Source organism: Mobula hypostoma, chromosome 10, assembly GCF_963921235.1.
Source record: "Mobula hypostoma chromosome 10, sMobHyp1.1, whole genome shotgun sequence".
NCBI lineage: Eukaryota > Metazoa > Chordata > Chondrichthyes > Myliobatiformes > Myliobatidae > Mobula > Mobula hypostoma.
In genome coordinates this window covers 24190623-24213887 of record NC_086106.1, presented here as the reverse complement: position 1 = coordinate 24213887, position 23265 = coordinate 24190623, and positions in this window count along the sequence as shown.

Here is a 23265-nt window from a genome sequence, read left to right as displayed (position 1 = left end):
TGCTGGGTCACCTACAATGCCTATATCCCGAACACAGACAGAAGCAACATTCAAGCATCCTTCACCACAGTATTGCTTTAATAGACCAGCACATAAAGTGTGCAAGTAACACTCAACAATCAATGAGTCGAATACAGCAGAGACATGATGTTAATACATATCAACAATTTTCTTTAAAAAAAAACAGAAATAATGCCGAAATTTTCACAGAAGCGAAAACATATCTCTCACTGATAGGGAGAATAACAAACAACCAATCAAAATATCGCACTATAATTTGTTTGCTAACTGTAAATAAATTGTAACGTCAATCATTTCACAACTAACCACTGTTCATTCAGGTAAGCACAAAATACCTAGAGAGGAGCAGAATGGATTGCAGTCCGAAAATATCACATCACAGCAAATATTATGGTAGCATTTGTTTGTTGAGAGGCACAGTACGCAGGTAGAAACTCTGATACATAATGACATCAGAGATATAGGTAGGATAATGAACAGGATCCTGGAGACAAAATAGAGTGCTGTGGGTAGGAAGCTGAAAAACATGATTCAAAGATTTAACTGTTGCTTGTGTTACATACCCCGTGGATGTCTTTGTGACTGTCTTATGAGAAATGTGTAATGGTATTCGGAGGTCGTACGATGTAATGTTCCTGCCAGTGTTAGGTCAACTGACGACCTGTTCTGAACAGGTATAAAGGAGACCATAGTGTGACGCAGTTAGTTGTTTTCAATTTAGTTATTGTCATGTTCCAGTCCGTGATGTCTGTATTCCGGTTCACGGTCCGGTCCATTGACTCTTGCTCCAGGTTTTCCTGTTTACCCTGTTTCTGTTCTTGTTTTGCTCTAATTGAAGCAGCTGATGTTCATTGGGGCTGGTTGCATAAATACCTCCAGAGACCACGGTGTGGTTGCTGGATTGTTCTTGTCCTTTTCCCTTGTATCCCTGCCTCTGCCTTTTGTTTCCTCGCCTGAAGCCCTGCCTTGTCTTGTTGGTAACTCTCGCCTCAACTGAAGTTCTCGTCTCGTCTTGCACTGCGTGAAGTCTTCCCTTGTCCTGCTCGTCACTCTCGCCTCGTGTCGCCTGCAGTCTTGTCTTGGGGCCACCCTGTACATAGCTCCCTTCCTGTCTCGTGCCTCCGTCGGGTAAGCCAGGCTGTCTCGCCGTTACCTGCGGTTGGTTCTGTACCTTCCTGTCTCTTACCTCCGTCGGGTGGTGAACAGCGTCCTGCCCAGGAGTACCGGGCCCTGCCCAGGTGATCCGCGCCCTGCCCAGGAGTACCGCGTCCTGCCCCGGAGGAGCCTGCCTAGCCTCAAGCCTGAAGACTCCAGCCTCCTGCCTGGCCTCAAGCCTGAAGACTCCCGCCTCCTGCCTGGCCTCAAGCCTGAGGACTGCAGCCTCCTTCTTAGCCTCAAGGCTGAAGACTGCAGCCTTTAGCCTCACCTCAAGTCTGTTGCCTCCAGCCTCCAGCCTCGCCTCGCCTCAAGTCTCCTGCCTCCAGCATCCTGCCAAGCCTCGCCTCAAGTCTTTAGAGTCCTGCCAAGCCTCGCCTCTGATCTCTAGCCTCCTGCCAAGCCTCGCCTCTAATCTCTGGCCTCCTGCCAAGCCTCGCCTCAAGTCTCAAGCCTCCTGCCAAGCTTCGCCTCAAGTCTCCAGCCTCCTGCCAAGCCTCGCCTCAAGTCATTAGCCTCCTACCAAGCCTCGCCTCAAGTTTCCTGCCTCTTGCCAAGCCTCTATTCAAGTCTCTTGCCTCCTGCCAAGCCTCGCTTCAAGTTTTTTGCCTCCTGACAAGTCTCGCTTCAAGTCACTAAGACTCCAGCCGCGTCGTTCCTGTCAGCCAAGCCTCGTCCCTGCCTGGTTCTGGGGTCCGAGCCAGAGGCAAGAACTAGGTACTGGGTCTTTGTCCAGTCTCTGGTTCGGAGTCCACGCCCGGGCTCGTAGCAAGGGCTCCTAGCTGTCTTGTCCAGTCCTGTTCCAGGTTCCTGGTTTTCCTGTCCATGTCCTTGCCATCGCCCTGTATCCTAGTTCTGTCCCTTGTACTTGCGTGTCTGTGTCTTGCACTTGGGTGTGTTTCCAGCCACCACCTTATGACAGTTATGTGTTAGTTCGTCAGTTGCTCAATTATGCTGCATATTTGTCATGACTCAGCTTCATTTTAAAACGGAGTTTTCCTTTCTATTTAAAGCTGCAAAGATTGTTGCTGGCAGTTTCGCCAATTTCTGTCATGTTTGTGTGTTGCATCTATAATTTCCCCCGTTTCAGCAGCATTGTAGAGTGAGGACTTTATTAAAGGACGGGAGCCTGAACGATCGGAATAAAGTTGTAGTCGCTCGGCGGCTTTATAAAGGATCTACCTTATTAAGGATTCGTTCATAATATAGTACCTGTCTCTGAGATAATCCTGCAAGATCGGGGAAGTTGTGCAGTGTTCACTCGCCAGGAAAAGGTCAGATCATTTAAGCCGTTTTATTTCCTTCGTTATGAGGCCTTTAGAGAATCAGCAGTTACGTAACGTGCTCGAAGAAACCCGTTTCCGAAAAGTCTCTCCTTATTGACTGTGTAAAACATTTGGATTTTTCGAATTTAGCATTTCAATACTGGGTTCGAATTTACTACTGTAATAACTGTTATCCCATTATCCTTTTCAGAACTGTTCCAGAGTTGCCTTTCGCAGTTAACTTCCGGTATTTGTCGTTTTAATACTTTTCGCTATTTGTTGAGCAGAGTTTAATAAATTTTAGTTTGTTATTTTATAAAACCTGCCTCAATAGATAATTCATTGCTGCCGGATCATGTGACACATGACGCGCCTGTAAGGAGAAGAAGACAATGATTTGGTGGAGGAATGGGTACGGTAGAATTGGTGTAGGAGCGAGATCTAAAATTTGTCGTACACTGATAACTTTTCTGGGAAGGTGTGACCTTGTACATAAGTCGACTATTGCATCTGAACTCCTTGAGGAACTAATACCTTTGCCGCAGTTATCAAGAAGCTATTGCCGGTCGGTTTAAACACTTTGGCAGAAAGATGGGAAACAGAGTGTATGGAACATTTGGGGTAAAAGTTGATATAGCCAGTGCAGACCCTGTGATCAATGAAGGCCGTAGCAAGGGCTAAACTTGTATTTACCTGTGTGGTTTGGAATTTGTGAATTTACTGCTGGGAGCATCAGGAAAAGAAACATTGAATTTCTAATAGGGCCTGTACATGCAACTATGACGTTGTAGCCATTGCAGATACTTCACCGTCAGAGTGATACAGTTATTTGCTTCCGTTTATAGGAGTCAAAAGTAACAGTGAAGTAGGTAAAAGAGGTGGAAGAGTAACATTGCTAATCAGGGATATTACCACGGTTGAAGAAGGGGAGAATGTCATGCAGGCGTCATGTACTGAGTCAGTGTGTGTAAGATTCCGAAACAGTAAGGAGGAATTACTCTATGAGGAAATATTCTTCAGGCACCCTCACCCCGGTAGCAACAGACATACTGAGGTGCAGACCGTGAAACGTATTTTTCAAAGCTGTGGGCAAAACATTGTCATTTCCATATTTGAGTTCAACTTCCCTAACGTTGCCGGACCTTTTTTCGTGCAAAAGGTTGAGATCGGACGAAACTATTTAGCTGTGTGGGCTACAGTAAAGATAATACTGGATATGCAGTTGGGTAAGCTAAACGGTCAGGTTAGTGTCACTTTGGGGGGATCAATTCGGGAGTGACCAGAGACCTAGCCAGGACGTAGGATCGGAATTGCTGAAGGAAACTCAAAAGGAACAGTTCAAATCCATGAGGATGTAATCTGCGGTCAACATATTGATGTAGTCATAAAGAAGGCAGAACAACGGCTATACTTTATTAGGAGTTCGAAGAGATATGGCATGTCAACAAAACCACACAAAAACCTCTACAGTTGTTACGTTGAGAGCATTCTGAGAGGCTGAATCACTATTTGGTATGGAGGGGCTACTGCACAGAACCGAAAGAAACTGCATAAGGTTGCAAACCTAGTCAGCTCCATTCTGGTCACTAGCCTCTAAAGTCTCCAGGATATCTGCAGGGAGCGGTGTCTCAGAAAGGCAGCGACCTTTACTAAAGACCTTCAGCACCCAGAATGTCTTTTCTCACTGTTTCCATCAGGTAGGATACAAAGAAGCCTGAAAGCACACACTCACCCATTCAGGAACAGCGTCTTCCTCTATGCCGTCCGATTCCACTATGTACATTCAACCTTTTGGACACTAAATCATTATTTTTAATTTACCGTATTTTTTGTTTTGGTTTTACACAACTTAAAAAAAATCTCTTCAATATATGTAAATTATTTATTGTTTGTTTATTATTATTTTTTATTTCGTTTATTATTATGTTTCTCTCTGTGTGTTAGATTTTATATTGCATTACACTGATACTGCTAAGGTAACAAATTTCATGTCACATGCGGGTGATAATAATTCTGATTCTGATTCTGATGCTGATTCTGATTCCATGGCAGGTATACATACGGAAACATCCAAAGTGTTCAACATACACCAGTGATACAGAAAGATGATCAGATTAACGGTGGAACCAAACATCTATAAAGGGGGAAGCATGCTACTGGAGTCGAAAATCAGGAGAGCTCCTTAATGAATACGTGACATCATTAGTCAGCACTGATAGGAATCATCACGAGTGTATGTTCTCAGTAGTAAGGGCTGATATGTTGAATCATGTCGGAAGGATTGCCTATTGTAAGCATTGAAAGTATTTATGATATTTCCATTGTCCGGACTGGATGTAGTGCTAGTTAGTATAGAAAGGGAGAGAAAACATTGCTGCAGTATTGACAATCTCGTTGTGTACTCAGGCATACTACAGGGATAGCAACAGAAAACCGATAAATATTATTCTTGTCTGTAAGCACGGCAGTGTATCACCCGGTGAGGATGTGGCCCAAGTGCTGATGTGGACACTGAAGAGGGTCGATTTTCAAACACTTTAATGCAAACAGTGTTAATGGGAAATTAAAACAATTAACGCTTGGTAAACAGGGCCGTTATCTAAAACACGCAAATGGAAACTGAAGCCTACACTTCGGCCAGAAAGAACAACTAAACATTAAACGAATACAGCTAGTCCTCATAGTCAGTTGAGTCGACAGTTTAATTTCTCAGGTAAGGTGGAATGCAAGCAGGCAGCAAAGCGTTGTTGCGTCCAAGTCTGGACACGTACTACGACGGATTGAATGCAGTTAAATGCTATCACAATGAATTAATAATTAGCTGACACATGCAGATTCACGAGCACAGTTGCCGAATCTGCTACGTTGCCGAATCTACGGTTGTGACACAATGTGGATAAAATTAAGCATCATTGGGTAGTAAGTATTAATTCAGATAGGCAAAATCTTGTGGGTAATTTGCTGAGACAAAGTATGAGCACGGAGTAGAACCGGCCGATAGGATTAGTGACCGTTCGTGTATCACGGGATGGTGTTTTCTTTAGTACGTAGCTGAACAAGTTCATGAAGACAGAGTAGTGGAATCAATGTATCTGGGTTTCAGTAATACTTTTGTATAATTTCCTCAAAATACACTCAGTAAGAAGACCACGATGTATGGAATTAAGTGAAACTTGGCTTAATAGTTCAGAATGGGCTGACACATGGAAGAAGTTTGTGGAAAGAAATAGACGGTATTATTCTGGAGTTCGATGACCAGTGATTTGCAACGGGGCCCTCTCCTGGGCTCTATGTCCTTTGCGATTTTTCATAAATATATTAACCGATTAAGTGGGATGATAGTGAATACATTTTAATATGGCACATACGTTGTTGATGCTTTTGATAGTGTGGAACCTTATCGAAGGTTATGGCAGGACGTGTACGCGTTGAGGAGTTAGGCTGCGATATCACAACATGATGAAGTTATTGAATATAGAATGCCCAATTTGAAGGCAGAATATGACGTCAATATTTTTACCAGTGTGCCAGAACACAGGGTTCCTGAGGATCACGTCCTCCCTATTTTCCTTTGAAGCGGAGACCACATACTCTATTGATCTACACGCATGCGTTGACAGTTTCAAATAAATTGAAATTAACGAGTTTTGAATGAAGAAGCAGATAAGCACACGTATCTGAGTCTTGGTTTCACAGATTTGTCAGGATTCCTTCTTGGGAATGTTGGCAGAAGAAGACATATGTCCAGTACTGCCTGAAATTGTATTTATATGCTGTAACTATGCTCAGCATTACGTTGGAGAGAGGTCAAGAAAAAAATAAAGTAAAATTCTCAGTTAAATGGTTTACACTTACTGTCACCGTGAATCACACACTCTTTCTTACACTCACTGATCGCGATGATGAGAACAGTCCACAGTGTTTTTGCCACAAAAGATGTTAAAGGAATTGTTCCCTTCTTCAGAAAATTTAAAGAAAGTAAACACAGGTTAAAATAAGGGATGATAATGGATACTTGCAATAATGTAAGAAATTCTCCCCCACCCCAATGCAATTAGTAAGCATTTAATTTATATAAAAAAAACTCGATGAGACACATGCATATTTCCGAACACCTCCGAAATATTGAGCTCAATCTAATCCTATCAAATAAAATTGCATTCCATAATAATCCAGCATGTAAGCACAGTGGAGTTGGCTGTAGAAAATAAAAGCCTGTGCACCTACTGGATGAATAAAAGGACAAAGGAGAGTATATAGGGTCGAGCGAACCATGCCCTGCTGTCTGAAAGGGAGTCAGCATGTCAAAACATTCGGGGAAAAAAACACCTAGCGAAAATGGAAGAATAGACTCAATCCTCTGGATTTATTGCAAAAAGTGATAGACAAGTTATCTTGCACATGTTATTACAATACGCCTAGCTGTGTGTCCATATATTAGCACCTCAACTTCTTACACCATTAGTAAGCCGTTTATTTATTTATTTATTTATTTATTTATTTATTTATTAATCTAATATGTGCTAAACTCACGAAAAACACCAAATCATTGGTGTCACAGAAGGGCCCCAATCCGGCAAGTTTTCGGAAATTGGAGATTTTCAATTCAAAAGCGACAACCAATCTCGTTCATTTGTTATCACGTTTTGCTGTCTTCTTCAAGGATATCTTTATACTTAACATTTATTCGACATTGATCCTGCCAGGTTTACAACAGCTCCCTTAGTTTCAGCCCTGCACCTACACCGGAGGAACTACTATCGGCTAACTATCCCAAAAACTCTCAGATGTTGGTGGAGTGATGAGGTGCGACGGGACAAAGCAAAATAACTCCCAATAATGTCACCCAGCCTCACAGCAAGCCTCCAATCCTCAGAGCGCTGGACGTTATGAACACCACAACTACTAACAAGAGAATTTACACAAAATCTTCTTGCAGGAAACCTGCTGAAGTTTGGAAATTGCACGCAAACACAGGGTTTCCTTGACCCTACGTGTCCAATGGAAGAATATAAAAGGTAACAACAGTAAAAATGAGTCTAAGTTAGCCAGTTATTAATCTTGATCCCAGTGTAATCTTTACGCTCGCAAATTGGGTCATCTATTTCTGCGATGATGCGTTCCTAAATTATCACTTCCAGTATTCCCAAACTTCTCTAATCTACTCTTTTATGTGTTACGTCAGACTCAATGCGGGACATGTGACCATTGTGATTTCGTTTACTGTGGAAGATAATGCTTTAACAGTATCTGGAGTGATTTACAATTTCTCGAAGGAACCGTCACAGATGTATGTACACCGCATTCTCTGCCAAGCCATTTTCGTCAGTTGACTGTCACACCTTTACCATTGTCCGGCCTGTAAATTGCAGCTACCTTCCTTGTTAGTCAACCGCTCAAAATCCACAATTATCCAGAGATCATCGAAGTCTAACTTCAGCTTCCTAGCGCAGTCTGTAATACTGTGTTGCTGAATAAACTTACTACAGATGTAGTTGGTAGAGACACTTGCGTTTTCCAGGCTTTGCCATGTCCAAAGTGTGGACCATCCATCTTTTCTGTTCAGTAATCCTACGGCTCTCTCTGTACAATCGGCTCGATCAACACTGGTGTACCTCAGGGGTGCGTGCTCAGCCCACTAATCTGATCTCTATATACCCCTGACTCCGTGGCTAGGCATAACACAAATAACATCCAGAAATTTGCTGAGGCTACAACCATTGTTGGTAGAATCTCAGGTGGTGAAGAGAGCGCGTACAGGAGTGAGATATGCCAACTAGTGGAGTGCGGCCGCCGCAACAACCCGGCACTCAACGTCAGGAAGACAAAAGAGCTGTTTTTGGACTTTCGGAAGGGTTAAGACGAAGTAGCACATAACAAGCCTCATAGAGGGATCAGAAGTGGAGAGATTGAGCAGTTTCAAGTTCCTGGGTGACAAGATCTCTGAGGATCAAACGAGGCGGCAACATATGGATGCAGTTATAAAGAAGGCAAGACGGTGGCTATACTTCATGAGGAGATTGAAGAGATATAGTATGTTAAAAATAGACTCAAAAACTTCTATCGATGTAACATGGAGAGCATTCTGACAGGCTGCATCTGTCTGGTATGTGGGTAGGGTGTCTACTGCTAGGAAGGACAACAAAAAAGCTGCAGCAGATAGTAAATTTAGTCAACTCTGTCTTGGATACAAGCCTACGAAGTACATATGACATTTGTAGGAGCGGGGTCTCAAAAGGCAGCGTCCAACATTACGGACCGCCAGCACGACGGGTATGCCCTTTTTTTCCAGTGCTACGATTAGTTGCCAGGTACAGAAGCCTGAAGGCGCACACATCACCGATTTAGGAACAGCTTCGACCTCCCCGCCTCCGATTCCTAAATGGGCATTGAAACTTGGCCACTACTTCACATTTTTATTATATAGTATTTCTGATTTTGCTCGATGTTTAATCTATTCGATATACCTATACTGTAATTGAGTTATTTATTATTATAATTATTTTATTTTGATGTTTTTTCTTCTATTTTATGTATTGTATTGAACTGCTGCCGCTAAGTTAACAACTTTCATATTGCATGCCAGTTATAATAAACCTCATTCTGATTCTGATTCTCATTCATATTCAGTTAAAATAAGAAATGTATGGACCCGAAAGATCGTCTGCCTAAACCCTCAGCTTTACACGCTGAAGCCTCTTTGAGCCAAAACATCGAACTCTTCGCTTTAGCACTGCGCCACGCACACAATAGCTGATCAAAATACAACTGTTACAAGTAACGCTTGCTTTTATCCATTTTCCCTTGCGCGTAAACAACTCGGCATTTAACTCAGGATGTCCTGATTGTCCCTGCTGGCTTTCTTAAAACTCACTAACACGTTACAGAAACTACCTCTGCTCTCTCTGATGCACAGTATGCCCGGCAGGCTAAGCGGTGTTTTGATTTGTTTGTTTCTTCTTTTTGAACTGGCACGCACAATTGAGTATACAAGGCTCCTCTCGAATTCCACATTTCTCTTTCTCGCTTATCATTGGTCAGCTTATTCGTTTCCTTTCTCGGTGAAAACAGTTGCTGGATTCTGATCAGTTAAACACACACACACACATACACACACAAACACACACACACACAAGCTGTTATAACAACATGTACTGGGAAAAGGCAGAAGGAGAACTGTCCCCAGTCACCATAAGTTGACGTACAACCAAAACTTGAGAAGAAAATGTCTCATGTTCATCATTCAACAAGAGTAGGCTGGGAGAATTATGAAGGATGTGGCATTTCAAGTATTGATGGCATGACAAAGATCTGTCTTCTCTTCTTTGAACAGTGAATGTAAGAAACGAAAAAAAAAATCCTAGTACTTGCAGTCTCTTCGAAGATTTGACTGCTCGGGTGCAGTGCAAACTTGGCCGAACAACCTTTTAATTTCGTTTTTTTGTTCGAATCTGCTGCATTGCTGATAAAATGTGGGGTTTATTACACAAGCACTTAGCAGATGCGATTATCAGAGGAACCGAATGGCTTATTTCCTATAAATAGCATAAACTCAGGAAAATCTATTGACTGATCTGAAAGCAGGCTATTTATGTATTTAGTAATAAATCGGACGTTCTCAAGCCTGCCCGATGTATCATTAAACAGATTCTGTGGCCAGAATTGCAGAATAACTGTTATTCGGTGTAACGGATCGGGTCTTACATTGTCAGCTCAGACGAACACTTGGAACTACATATCTCTCCTTCGTTATTGGCGGCAGGGTCTTCTGCTAAAAAAAAAATAAAAACAATTAAATTATCACGCCCTGAGTTTGCAGGACTGAATTGTCGCCGCAGCTGAACGTAGATTATCCGTGGAATGGGGACAACTTAATCAATATAGAGCAGAGAGTGGACACGGCGTCTGTTTTTAAATTAACAGCGACACATAGAGGTAAACTCTAGTGTTTGTACTTTGGATGCGATATATGTCAGGAAATGGAAATCAGGCTTCCGTTTTGTGGAGTCTAGGGAGCGTTTTACTAGTACCTGATGGAATTTTGCCCCACAAGTATTGCGATTTCAGAAGGTTCCTTTTGGTCATAAGTGCAATGTCTCGAGGACTCCCTTAGCGATCTCTTGCTATATGCTTTATCTTAACAGGCATCTCACCACAACTCGCCATCGTTATTATTAACCTTATCTGAATCATTTGCCACATGTGTGTGTGACAGACAGAGACAAAACGTTTCTGTGTACAGAGAGTTAAAAAAAACGCAATGCACCAATATCATTAGTTCTGTGCGCCCACGTTGATGATACTTTACCCAGACGCTATGTTCATTTGAGATCTCTCGCTACAGCTGCTGAATAGGCTCACATCTTCCCTGCCGTTTGGAACAACGTACGCAGCCTAAAGGCCAGAACACCTCTCCGACTGAGGCGTCGAACATGGATTCGCCGCCTTCTTTCTGCGTTAACTCTGGTCTTCCTATCTCTCTTGCTGCCTGTTGTCGGAGGAAGATATACTGGGCTTGGATTGAACCATAAAGCGGTGGAAGCGTTTTACGGGCACTTGATTAAGCTGCATGTATATGTTGATTGTGGATGTAATTTTTGTTTTTTTTTTGCTGTTTTTAAACGATGTTGACTGTGGTGCTTTAGCGAAGAATGCCTGCAGTGGGCAAGGGATAGGGCACTGAGATAAACTGAACTGAATACGACTGCAATCCCAGTGGGGTATTTAATTTTCTACGTGTTGTCCATTCACTTTATTTATTTTTCTCATGTTTTTCGCTTGAGGGATGTTTCATTTCTTTTTTACATAGGTGTATCTCGGTTTCGCGCTACCTGCAGGAGGACGAATCCCCCATTTGCATTCTTCATACATAATTGAATAGTAAATGTCCTCTGAACAACGAACTTATAATTTGAAATATCTTACGTCGAAAATTCAAGTTACTAAGTGTCCACTATTTATTTCTTATGAGATTCAATATGATACATCGCATTTCAAGAGGGGAAAATTGAACTTGTATTGGGAAATGAACCTGGTCGGGTGTCACCTCTTTCAGTGGGAGTGCGTTTTGCAGATAGTCATCACAATTCTATCTCCGTGACCACAACGTTAGAGATCGATAGGAACAGACAAGTTATGGAAACAGTTAACTGGAGTAAGCGGGGAAAATTAGGCCATCGGGCATGAACTTGGAAGCATAAATTCGAAACAGATGTTCTCAGGGAAACGTAAAGAAGAAATGTGGCAAGTGTTTAGTGGATTCTTGCGTGCGGTTTTGTGTATATACGTTCCAATAAGACAGGAAAAGGATGGTAGGGTACAGGAACCGTGGTGCACAAAGGCTGTTGTAAATCTATTCAAGAAGAAAAGTAGAGATTAACAAAGATTCAATAAACTAGGTAATTATAGAGATAGAGAATATTATAAGGCTACCAGGAAGGAGTTTAATAATGCAATTAGGACAGCAACAAAGGGGCTTTTAGAAGGCATTGACGGACAGGATTCAAGAAAACCCCAGAGCAACTCATGCAGTTAAATGATTATCTTACTAAATGTTTTATATGTATTTCAAAATATTCCTATTTTTCTGACTAAGAAGTTTTGTGATCAGGTTGATTCCATCACTTCATCTTGTGTTTGGAATAATAAAACACCAAGAATTGGAAAATGCCATTTACTAAAATTTAAAAAGGGTGGAGGTCCTGTTTTGCCTAATTTAGGAGTGTATTATTGGGCGGTTAATATACGTTGTGCGTGTCTTTGTTATATGGGACTGATGAAAATGAACGGAAAATACTACTTAACTTCGTTATTAGGAGCTTCTTCACCTGTATAACGACCCAAAATTTCTATTCTAAATATAAATCCTATGATTAAGCAGTCTTTACCAATTTTGTACCAGTTTCGTAAGTTTGTTTTAATCTTAAAAAACAAAGTAATCTTCTTAGTTTAATTTATCGAAACTACTTATTTAAAACTTTACTTAGTGATCCTACCTTTTATCTTTGGATGAATAAAGGAATCTATTCCTATATAGATCTGTTTCAGGAACGCCCGTTGATGTCCTTTGAGAAATTGGTAACTAAATATTCTCTCTCATACTCACACGTTTTTCAATAACTTCAGGTCAGACATTTCTTACAAAAAAAAGTTATTTTTCCATATATACACGATTCTGACCTGTTAGACATGTTTTAAAAAATGAACCCTTTAGTGAAAGGTTTTATTGGGAAAATTTATGATCTACTATTACAACAAGATAATTTTCCTTTATTTAAGAATAAGCAAGATTGAGAAAGAGAGCTTAACATGATCTTGATAACAGAGGATTTGTTGCGAATGTTGAAGTTGGTTAACTCTTCGATTTGCGCCAGTCACTCTCTGACTCAATTTAAAATTGTACATCGTTATTATTTGACAAAGGAGAGCCCGTCTAAAATGTCTCCTAATGTTAATAGTCAGTGTGATGAATGTAAAACTGAGACAGCTATATTGACACATGCGTTATGGTTGTGTTCTGTATTGAAACAGTTTTGGAAATCTATTTTTTTCTACAATTTCTAAAGCTTTGAACATTAATTTACAAACTAACAAACTGACAGTTTTTTTGGTATAATTCCTCAATATATACACGGTATTTCTATATCAGACAAACAAGTAAATGCATTTGTCACATTATTGGGTAGAAGGGTTATTTTATTAAAATGGAATTCTGCTCCCTCTTTGATGCAATGGTTCTCTCAGGTGATGTTATGCCTTAGTTTGGAAAAAAAAAATCAGAAGTCGAAATTTTGATCCTCTATCTGACGTTGAGAAAAGATGGGGTTCTGTTGCCCACTACTATCATTTCATTTAAGTTAATAAAATGGTTGCCTTCTGATTCTTGGGTAAATAGATTTGGATGGCGGATTGGTGTATTTTTTTTTAATTGAAGCTTGTATGGCGTATAGCTCCCCGTTTGTGCAGCAAGTGTTTGTTTTTTTTTTCACGTTTTCTTTTTGTTAGTAGTTTTTTTTTTGTTTATTTTAGTTAGTATGGATTCCTTTTTCCTTCTTTCTTTTTTTTTCCAAAAAAAGTAACTTTAACATTTTTGATCATTATTTATATACTGTTTAGCTTCGTTGATAGTTTAACTCCTATTAGACGTTTAGGTATGTTGACTTGATTATTTTAATGTATTTTTTGTTCTTGATTTTCAATAATAATTAATTTAAAAATTTTAAAAAAGTGAAAATGAAAATAAAATGTATTTAGGAAAGCCCCGAAGAGGCCATGAGAAGGCTTTCGTGGGCAGGATTCAGGAAAACCCCAGAGCATTCTACAAGAATCAGAAGAGCAAGAGGATAAGATCTGAGAGAATAGGACCAAACAAATGTGACAGTGGAGTAGTTTGTATGGAACCGGAGAAGATGGCAGAAACACTTAATGAAAGTTTTTCTTCAATATTCACTAGGGAAATTGAATTTGGCGATTGTAGGGGTGACTTGCAGCGGTCCGATAAGCTTGAGCATGTAGATATTAAGGACGAGCATGTGTCGGAACTTTTGGAGAGCATCAAGTTCGGTAACTCACGGGGACCGGACAGGACTATCCCAGGCTACACTGGGATGCAAGGGAGGAGAATACGGAGCATCTGGGGATGATATTTGCATCATCAATGAGGACGGGAGAGTTTCCGGAGGATTGGAGAGTTGTTGATGTTGTTCCCTTATTCAAGACAGTGATTAGTGGTAGCCCCGAAAATTAAAGACCTGTGAGTCTTACTTCACAGGTTGCTAAGTTGATGGAGAAGATCCTGAGAGCCAGGATTGATGAACATTTGGAGAGGCATAATATAATTAGGAATATTCAACATGACTTTGTCCAAGGGAGGTCGTGCCTTACAAGTCTGATTGAATTTGTTGACGATGTGACTATACACATTGATGTGGGTAGAACCGGTGTTGTAGCGTATATAGATTTGAGCAAGACGATTGATAAGTTACCCCAAGTACGGCTTATTGAGAAAGTAAGGATGCATGGGTCCAGGGTGGTCATTGCTTTGTGGATCCAGGACTGGCTTACCCACGAAGGCAAAGAGTGGTTGTAGACGAGTCATGTTCTGCACGGAGGCCGGTGACCACTGGTGTCCCTCCTCTTTGTATGTTTTTATAAATGAGCTGGGTGAAAAAGTTGAGGAATGGGTTAGTGAATTTACTGATGACACAAAGAATGTGGTGTTGTGGATGGTGTGGAGGGCTGTCAGTGGTTACAGCAGGACATTTATAGGATGCAAACTCGGCTGAGAAGTGGCGGATGGATTTCAACCCAAATCATTGTGAGGTGGTTCGGTTTGCTGGGTCAAATATGATGGCAAAATATAGCATTAACGGCAAGACTCTTCGCCGTGCGAAGGATAGCGGAATTCTGGGGGTCAGAGTCCAGAGGGCACTCAAAGCTGCTACGCAGTTTGACTCTGTGGTTAAGAAGGCAAACGGGGAATTGACCATCATCAATCTTGGGATTGAGTTTAAGAGCTGAGAGATAATGTTGCAGCTATTTAGGACTCTGGTCAGACCCCAATTGGAGTACGTTACTCAATTATGTTCGCCTCACTACAGGAAGGACGTGGAAACCATAGAAATGTGGCAATGGAGATCTACAAGGATGTTGCCTGGATTGGGAGCATGCTTGGTGAGAATAGGTTGACTAGTTTATTTCTCCTTGGAGCGACGGAGGATGAGAGGTGACCTGATAGAGGTGTACAAAAAGACTATAAGCATTGATCGTCTGGATAGTCAGAGGCTTTTGCTCAGGGCTGAAATGGCGGGAACAAAAGGGCGTAGTTCTAAGGTGCTTGGAAGTAGGTACAGAGGAGATGTCAGAGGTAAGTTTTTTTTTCGCAGAGAGTGATGAGTGCGTGGAATGGTCTGCCAGCGGCGGTGGTACAGGGGAAAATATAGCCTGTTTTTAAGATACTCCTGGACGGATAAATGGAGCATAAAAATAAAGAGCTATGGGTAATCCGAGGTGGTTCTAAGTTAAGTGCAAGTTCGGCAAGTATTGTGGACCGAAGGCCGTGTGTTGTGATCTAGGTATTTTATGTGTCTATGGTTTTATTTCGTCAGCAGCTTATTATCAGCATCCTCGGTGTATTACCTATTAATTATGTATAATAATAAAGTTACCTTTGACAGACACATTTCGTATCTGCTAATTATTGAGCATTGATGATTACCTTGACCGTCCTGACGCGTGGGGGTGGGGGGGTTGCTGATGTGGGGTTTTAGGGTTGTAACATGTAACTGTTATTCTTCTTTGGCGTACTCCTCTGCTTTCGTGGATGGTTCCCAGAAAAAATACTGTCAGGATGTACATTGTATACATTGCTCAGACAATAAATGAACCCTTCAAACTTTTTAAACATTTGATTATTGTTTCTTTTTGTGCTTTCCCAATACGGTGAACAAAGTTCAACGTTATCTTTCTATTGTACCTGGTTTATATTTCACGTGACCTTGATCCAACGGTAGTAGAACAAAAAAGATTAACAATTGCGGGGCGTTCAAAGTGCCATAAATTCCTTCCTTCCAAATGTTGAAGAATGTTCTAAATCGGTCCCTTGATCGATGTACCTCGATCGACAAAAAAAAAGAAAAAAAAGTTTTAAATTAAGATTCTTTATTGTATTCTGTCGGACGTACTAGGAACATATTTTTATTTTATGCCACAGTTACAGGGATTAACTTCCGACTCAAATTTGAAAGTTCACAGAAAATCTTTATCAAGGTACATACCTGTCGCCATATATAATCTTGAAATTTGTTATCTTGCGAGCATTTCCAATTACTACAAATTATCACAATTGAGGCAATAAGAATCTACTTCAAAGCAAAGACGTATACAAACAATGAGCAAAGACAAAAAAAATGTGTAAATGTATAAAGTAAAACAGAATATTAATTGAGGAACACCTAAGAAATTATATTGTGACTATGAGATTTTAGAAACATTTAAATCGAGGTGATGTCTTCTGGAATCATTCATGAAAGCTTTTTTTGGGCGACCGATGTCTGATACAGCAGCCTGATGGTTGCTGGGTAATAACTATTCTTGAAACTGGTAGAATGGGAACTAAGATCCTTCAACATATCCTTTCGAACAGCAGTAGCGAGGAGAAGTCAGGGTTTTGATGATGCTGGTTCTTCATGACGTATTCATCTTTCCTCTGATAGGGCTGCTGGTGCATGCGCCCAACGATGGGAAGGACTTTCAAATGTGGTGCACCGGGATGGTCCACATATTTTGTAGCTACTTTTATTCACGGACATTGGTCATTCCATAGCAGGACATGATAACAAACGTTACTATAATCTCCAGCATGCATCTGTACAAGGTAACGCAGAAGAATAAACACACAATGAACTTCCCCAGTGTAATCCCCACTTTGAGTGCCCAACGAGGAGTGTATCATATACACAACATTTCATCTTCCTGTTGTGAAAGACAAAGAGAATATCTTCTGCAGTCAATAATCAGATCTATCGTTTTGCTGAAGTTGAGAGATAGGTTGCGTTTGAGGCAGCATCCACCAAGAATTTCAATCTCTCTCCTATTCACTATTTCATTACCGTCTTTGTTCCGACCAACAACAGTGCTATCGTGAGCAAACTTGAATATGGCATCGTTGTTGTAGTTACATTCACAGTCATAAATATAAAAGAAGAAAAAAAAAAACAGCGGAATGAGCAAGTGGCACTGTGGTGACACTGTGGCTAATCGGATCTTATTGGAGTCTCTAAGGAAATGGACAGTTCATTGTACATTTAGGCCTCTGTGTTCCAACTAATTGATCAGATATTAGAGGACGATTATATTGAATGCATCTGATGACCATGGTTGACTGAAGAGACAAAGAAATAACACCTGTTGTTATTTTTTGTGACGTTAGTAATTCTGATTAATTCCTTGAATTTATTGTCATCGTCAGCCAGCATGGTCATCAAGAATTTGTGTAAGGTAAACATAATATCCGCAAATGTACCGCTAACGTAGGGAGAAAAAAATACAAATCAACTAAATGCAGAATTACATACAAATAAAATCAAACCAACGGGAATGGAGATGGCAGCATCTCAATTACCACCACGCTTTGGAACTCGCCTTAAGAATATCCCCATTACCGAGGTGCAAACGGCGCTAATACTCTCCACATCGGAAGTCTGTTACTGTCATTCTCACGGGCAGGAGGGAGGGAATGGAAAAGAGAGAGAGAGAGGGAGAGAGAGAGAGAGAGAGAGAGAGAGAGAGAGAGAGAGAGAGAGAGAGAGAGAGAGGGGGGGGGGGGAGGGAGAGAGAGAGAGAGAGTCAGTGTTTGGACGAAAGTTACGTGAGATTGGCGGCTGAAAATATTGTACCTGCTGAAGCGAGGCAGACATTAATGGGCTAGTAGCGGGAGAGGAGTAAGTGAGAAAGAGGGGGGGGGGGGGCGGGAGAGAGAAAGAGTTGTGAGAGACGGAGGCTGAGAGAGATCTACAGACCCAGATTGTCACTCATTTCCGAACCAAAAGATCAGCGGATTGTCTGCAAGGAAAATCTCCACCAGATTCGTCTCTATTTCCATACGCTCCAAAACAAGTATCCGTATTTACAGAGTGTTGCACTTTCTCTTACTGCGCTCGCGCGCGCGCGCGCGCACACACACACACACACACACACACACACACACACACACACACACGCACACACACCGACGATTGATATTCCGGTTTCAATTTCATCGCCCATATTTGACTTGCCATGTGTTGCATACTTCACAAAGGAAGTGAGATAGGAGGCACTATAAATCTCATTGAGTCATTGGAAAGAGCCATGTGGTTATACCACAGATCAGTCTTCTCAGACAAATGCATGGGAAACGTGAACAGGTACTCTTGGTGGCGGGAAACCACAAACAGAAAAGATGTGTACAAATATATCCAGCTGCAGCGCTCAAAGTTCTGTTCGAAAGTAAGTGAATTTCTGTACGAGTATTTAACTGGAAAACATCACTGTGGGGCTTAGGGCGCAGTAATAAACTGCAGAGTCGCTTATTTGCAGATTTGAGATGGTGACACTAACGAATTTTCTTGCCTTTTCCAGATGGGCGGTGAAGCGCTTTTTGGCAAAATCGGCTTTATTTTCAGATGCATCAGAATATTTGTTCAGTATGTACTCGAGAGTTTGCTCTGGTCTTTGTCGGTACCAATATAAATTATAGTTGTTCCATGTAGTATCATAGTTGCAGTTCAACGTCACATTTTCCTCTTCTGTTTTCACTGTCGGTTCCATTGTCTGAGTGACAGAGTTTCCATGACTCGTATCTAAAAAATAATGGGAAAAAAATCAAATGTTATGTAGATGTTTTTTTTGTTGTTTATCAGTATTTAGTTTCCAGAAGACTCATGAATTGTTTTCTGCTCACAAACCAGTTAACCAGGCTCCACACACAATCCAGATGACGATCCTCCACATCTTTTTTTTTATATAAAGTATGGGTTGAGTGATTTTCTACTTAACAAGTTTTCGCCAAGCTTCAAGAAGTTCTGTTTCTCTGGTTAACTAGGCAGTGCATTTGATATAATGTACAGGAAATGGAAAACACCCAATGGGAACGTGGCCTCTATACATGCTCCGCCTATTTGCCCAGATGTGACAAGGTGCATGTACCTCTAGGAAGGAGCGTCACACTCTTTTATTTTTATGCCACGAGAACCTGCCATTAACCGAGTGGCACGAGAAGATGGGTTAACTCGGTATATACACCTGCAAGACTCTTCAAATTTCCCGTGCCATCTTACCATTGCTATGATTTACTCACGTTAATCGGTACATATTTGGAAGATAGACATAACCGGACCACGTTCAGGAAACCACCATATAGCTATGTCATAGGACACACACTGCGGCAGATATGCAGGAGTTCAGCACAACAACTCACAACTACAGTTCCTACTCTTCAGCATATTATCAAAATAGGAAAAGTAAATATACTGTAGTTGTCGAGAATTAAATCGAAGCTACATTTCACAGATTTGGTTAACCCTACATAGATCCTCACTATATTATCTGGTTTCGGAAAGGGAACAACGCCCGTATACCAATCAGGCGGTTCATTCACTCTAAAGATGACGTCAAGCTAATCAATTATCACAAGTTCAAATTTAAATTAGTTCATCAATACGGCTGGTATGCACCTCGCTATGGTCAGAGATTAGGGCGTTATACCTGGGGTAACGTGGTTAAGATTGCCTTCCTTCAATACCCCCATGCCTGTTAACCACACCGGGCGGTTTTCTTGTCACTGCACTTTCAGTAGCTAATCACTCCTTGCGAATAGATTCAGATTCTCGATGGCATGTCTTCTCTGTAGTTTTTGGAAGAGGTTCTGAATAAGATAATCTTCCTATTTTTGTTTGTTTTTTCTTCTCATTTTCAGATCTGGAAGTAGTGAACTTTGCTTTCACACAGAGCTGACATTTTTTTCCCTCGTCCCATGAGGACAATCATTGTTGAGCTGAGTGCAACTTCTATAGTTGACAAATCAATGACTTGGCTGGAGATGCATTTTATTCTCTGAACAGAGCTTTTGACGCAGAATGAATTATTGCCCCTTCTCCTAATGATATCATTTTAAATACTCTTTGATTCACATGTTTGATTTTGTTTTTCGTTTTTTTTGAGCTGCGCTCTACTGTCATCTTTTTCTGCAGAATTTCTGACTGCAGGAGTCTGGTACTTATTATTTTCGGCAGCTTCTAGCTTTACCTCAGCATCTTTTTCCTGCCAGTGTTCTGCAAGTTTCTAACGATAGTTCTCACTCTGCCTGGCCACGGTAATAGAATTACCTGGTGAAAATTTCACCTGCATTATAAGTGTCTCTGACAAGCTGGTGCCCAGCAGCCCGACAACAGTTCTGTCTCCAGTGAGCTCATCCCCCAGATTTATCTCTGCACAGCTGTCTCATAGGACATACAGATCGGTGATGAATTTATTCACACCCTCATCTGATCCCTGTTTGCTGGAGTTGAATGTTGTCATCCTGTATATTATATTTTGCCTTCCTGCGAAGTATTTTCGTTTGGTTATGTGTATATTATTTTGTTTATTTAGAATACAAGTCTGTTTTGTTTTTCTTCCAGACGGTTCGTCTCACATCTCTGTCTTCCCCGCTGTTTCTGTGTCTCTGTGCACTCTTCCAGACTAGTGCACACAGATTATAACAATGTTCCACTTTTTGATGCAACTTGAAGGCGGGAATTTAAAAAAAAAGGGGGTTTATTCAGCTCAAACCCGATTGTGCATATTTTTCATAGAAATAGATGTACAGGAACAAACTGAATATCCTCGTTGGGTATCCCACTTTTTCTGATTCATCGATGATCATTCAGTTCTAACACCATGTTGCGTTTGTCGTTAGGGGTAGTTGCACGTTCACCAGGTCACCAGCACATAGGACACGCAAATGACTTTCATTCATAGAAATGCCTGTGCAGTATGTGAGCAGCTCCATGTGGGATTGACTAATGTGTGGCATAGGAATAACACGATTAACTGCCACCACCATATCCATGATGTAGTTGCCTGTGTCAACAGCTCTCTCCATCTTTTCGCATCCTGTAAATTGGTGCCTCCCTGCCAGTTGGTGATGCCATTATTCCAAACACTCTTCGCTGTGTCTGCAGAAATGTGAACATTCTCGTTATACTGCAGAGAGAAAACAAAAGGATTGAGTCTGCATTGGGGAATACAAGTGCTATATTAGCATTCATTTCGGAAGGACGACACTTCATAAGGCTTCTGTCAGACCGTACCTGGAGTTATGTGAGCAGTTTTAGACCTTTTTTTCAAATCATGCATGAGCTGCAATTAGAGAAGTTCAGGAAAACGTACAGGAGTGTGATTCCGGCAATGTGTCAGTTAATCTACGAGCAGTACTTGAGGGATCAGGGCCCGAATCGCTGGAGTTCAGAAAACATAGGTGGGATACCGTGGAATTCCATGTAATTCAATAGCCCAGAGAAAGGGTGTGTAGACGGATGTTTCATATAGTGGGTACAGTCTCAAAATACAAGGACGTCCATTTAGAACATATATTAGATAGCCTTTCTTTCGCTGCATGGTGATCAATCTGTTGGAATTCTTTGCCACGGGCGGCTCTGAGGCCAGTTCCTTGTGCATCCATTATTTAAGCAAAAGTTTATTTATTTATTTATTATTAATTATTAGTAATACCCACAATGTTTACCTAGAGTAGGCAGCAGAAAAAGCTGAGAGAATTATAAACCAGCCATCGTGGTATGACGGATCAGTTCCGAAACGCAAAGTCACCTAATTCTGCCGTTATGTCTTATGGATTTAAGAAAGCAAAACTCTGTCGAGATGTAATAGCTTTTTTACTGTATGTACCTACTGAATGTATCTCCAATTGTGCTCAGCCACATCTCCGGAAAATAAAAAAAAACACAACAACTTTCATCTGAATTACTACTCTGCACATGCAACAGTATCAGATAATAGAATATATAAATCAACAACACGTTATGGGCCTTTCGGTGCGAAATATTGTGCCAACCATGTAATCTATTCTGGAAATTCCCTAGCATTTCCCTACCGCATAGCTCTCGACTTTTCTTAATTCCATGTACCTTTCTAATCTTCTCTGAAAAAAAAAACAAATAGTATATTGTGTATACCTCGACCACCCTGGCTGGAATTGTATTCCATTCCGCTACCAATCCCTATGAGAAAAGCTTCCCTCAAAAGCTCCCGTGTACCTTCTGCCAAAAAAACTTAAAACAATGTATCAACCAACATACATCAAAGTTGCTGGTGAACGCAGCAGGCCAGGCAGCCTCTATAGGAAGAGGCGCAGTCGACGTTTCAGGCCGAGACCCTTCGTCAGGACTAACTGAAGGAAGAGTGAGTAAGGGATTTGAAAGCTGGAGGGGGCCTGATTATCACTGTACATCACTTACGGACAATTTCAGACGCCACTCCGTCTGACTATTACCCGATCTGTCTCTCCTTCATCTGTCATTTCTAATCGATCTTCCATCTGCCCTGAACTTCCAAACTTCCAATTCTAGCCCTTCACATACCAAAGTAGATGCAACTGTCAGTGGTTCTTCATCCCTCATTATTCCATCCAATATCTTCAGATCATCTCACAATCTGACTTTGACTTCACTATTGGTTCCTTGAACCCAGCCGTGGAACACATTTTTTTTTTACTGGCAAAGCCGACCTTTTCTCTCATCGTGGAAATGCAACTCGTCTTCCTGAGTTTTGTGAACAGAGATTTGATGCCAGTTGCAGTCTCTGTAATTTCTTGCATCTATGTCAGGTCTTATATATATATATTCAACTCGTTATGCAATACAGTGTATGCTTCAGACATCCAAATATCTTAAATTCGAATTTAAAATGCTGGAATGACATTTTAACGTTTAGTTAATATTTTCGGAACAAATATTTAGGTCTTTATATTTCACAGCACTCCTCTCTAACTTACATGTGATTATGAGAGTTTTCAGCATTTCGATACTTCCACCATCTGCCACACTTTGAGTTCCCGTACATATAACTCAATTCTGATTTGTTTAAAAAAAAGAGAAATAGCAGCGAGATTTTAAATTTTACAGACGAGTGCGTGATTCCAACCTGCGCGTACAGAGCATTTTGTATTCACCGTTCATCGACTTAAACCTTCGCCTAGTTCGCCACATGTGTATTAACGTCGGTTGCAGTTGTCGGGATTTAAAACTTTTAAGGATCAGGTCCATGCCCAATCTTACTTACGGTCCGT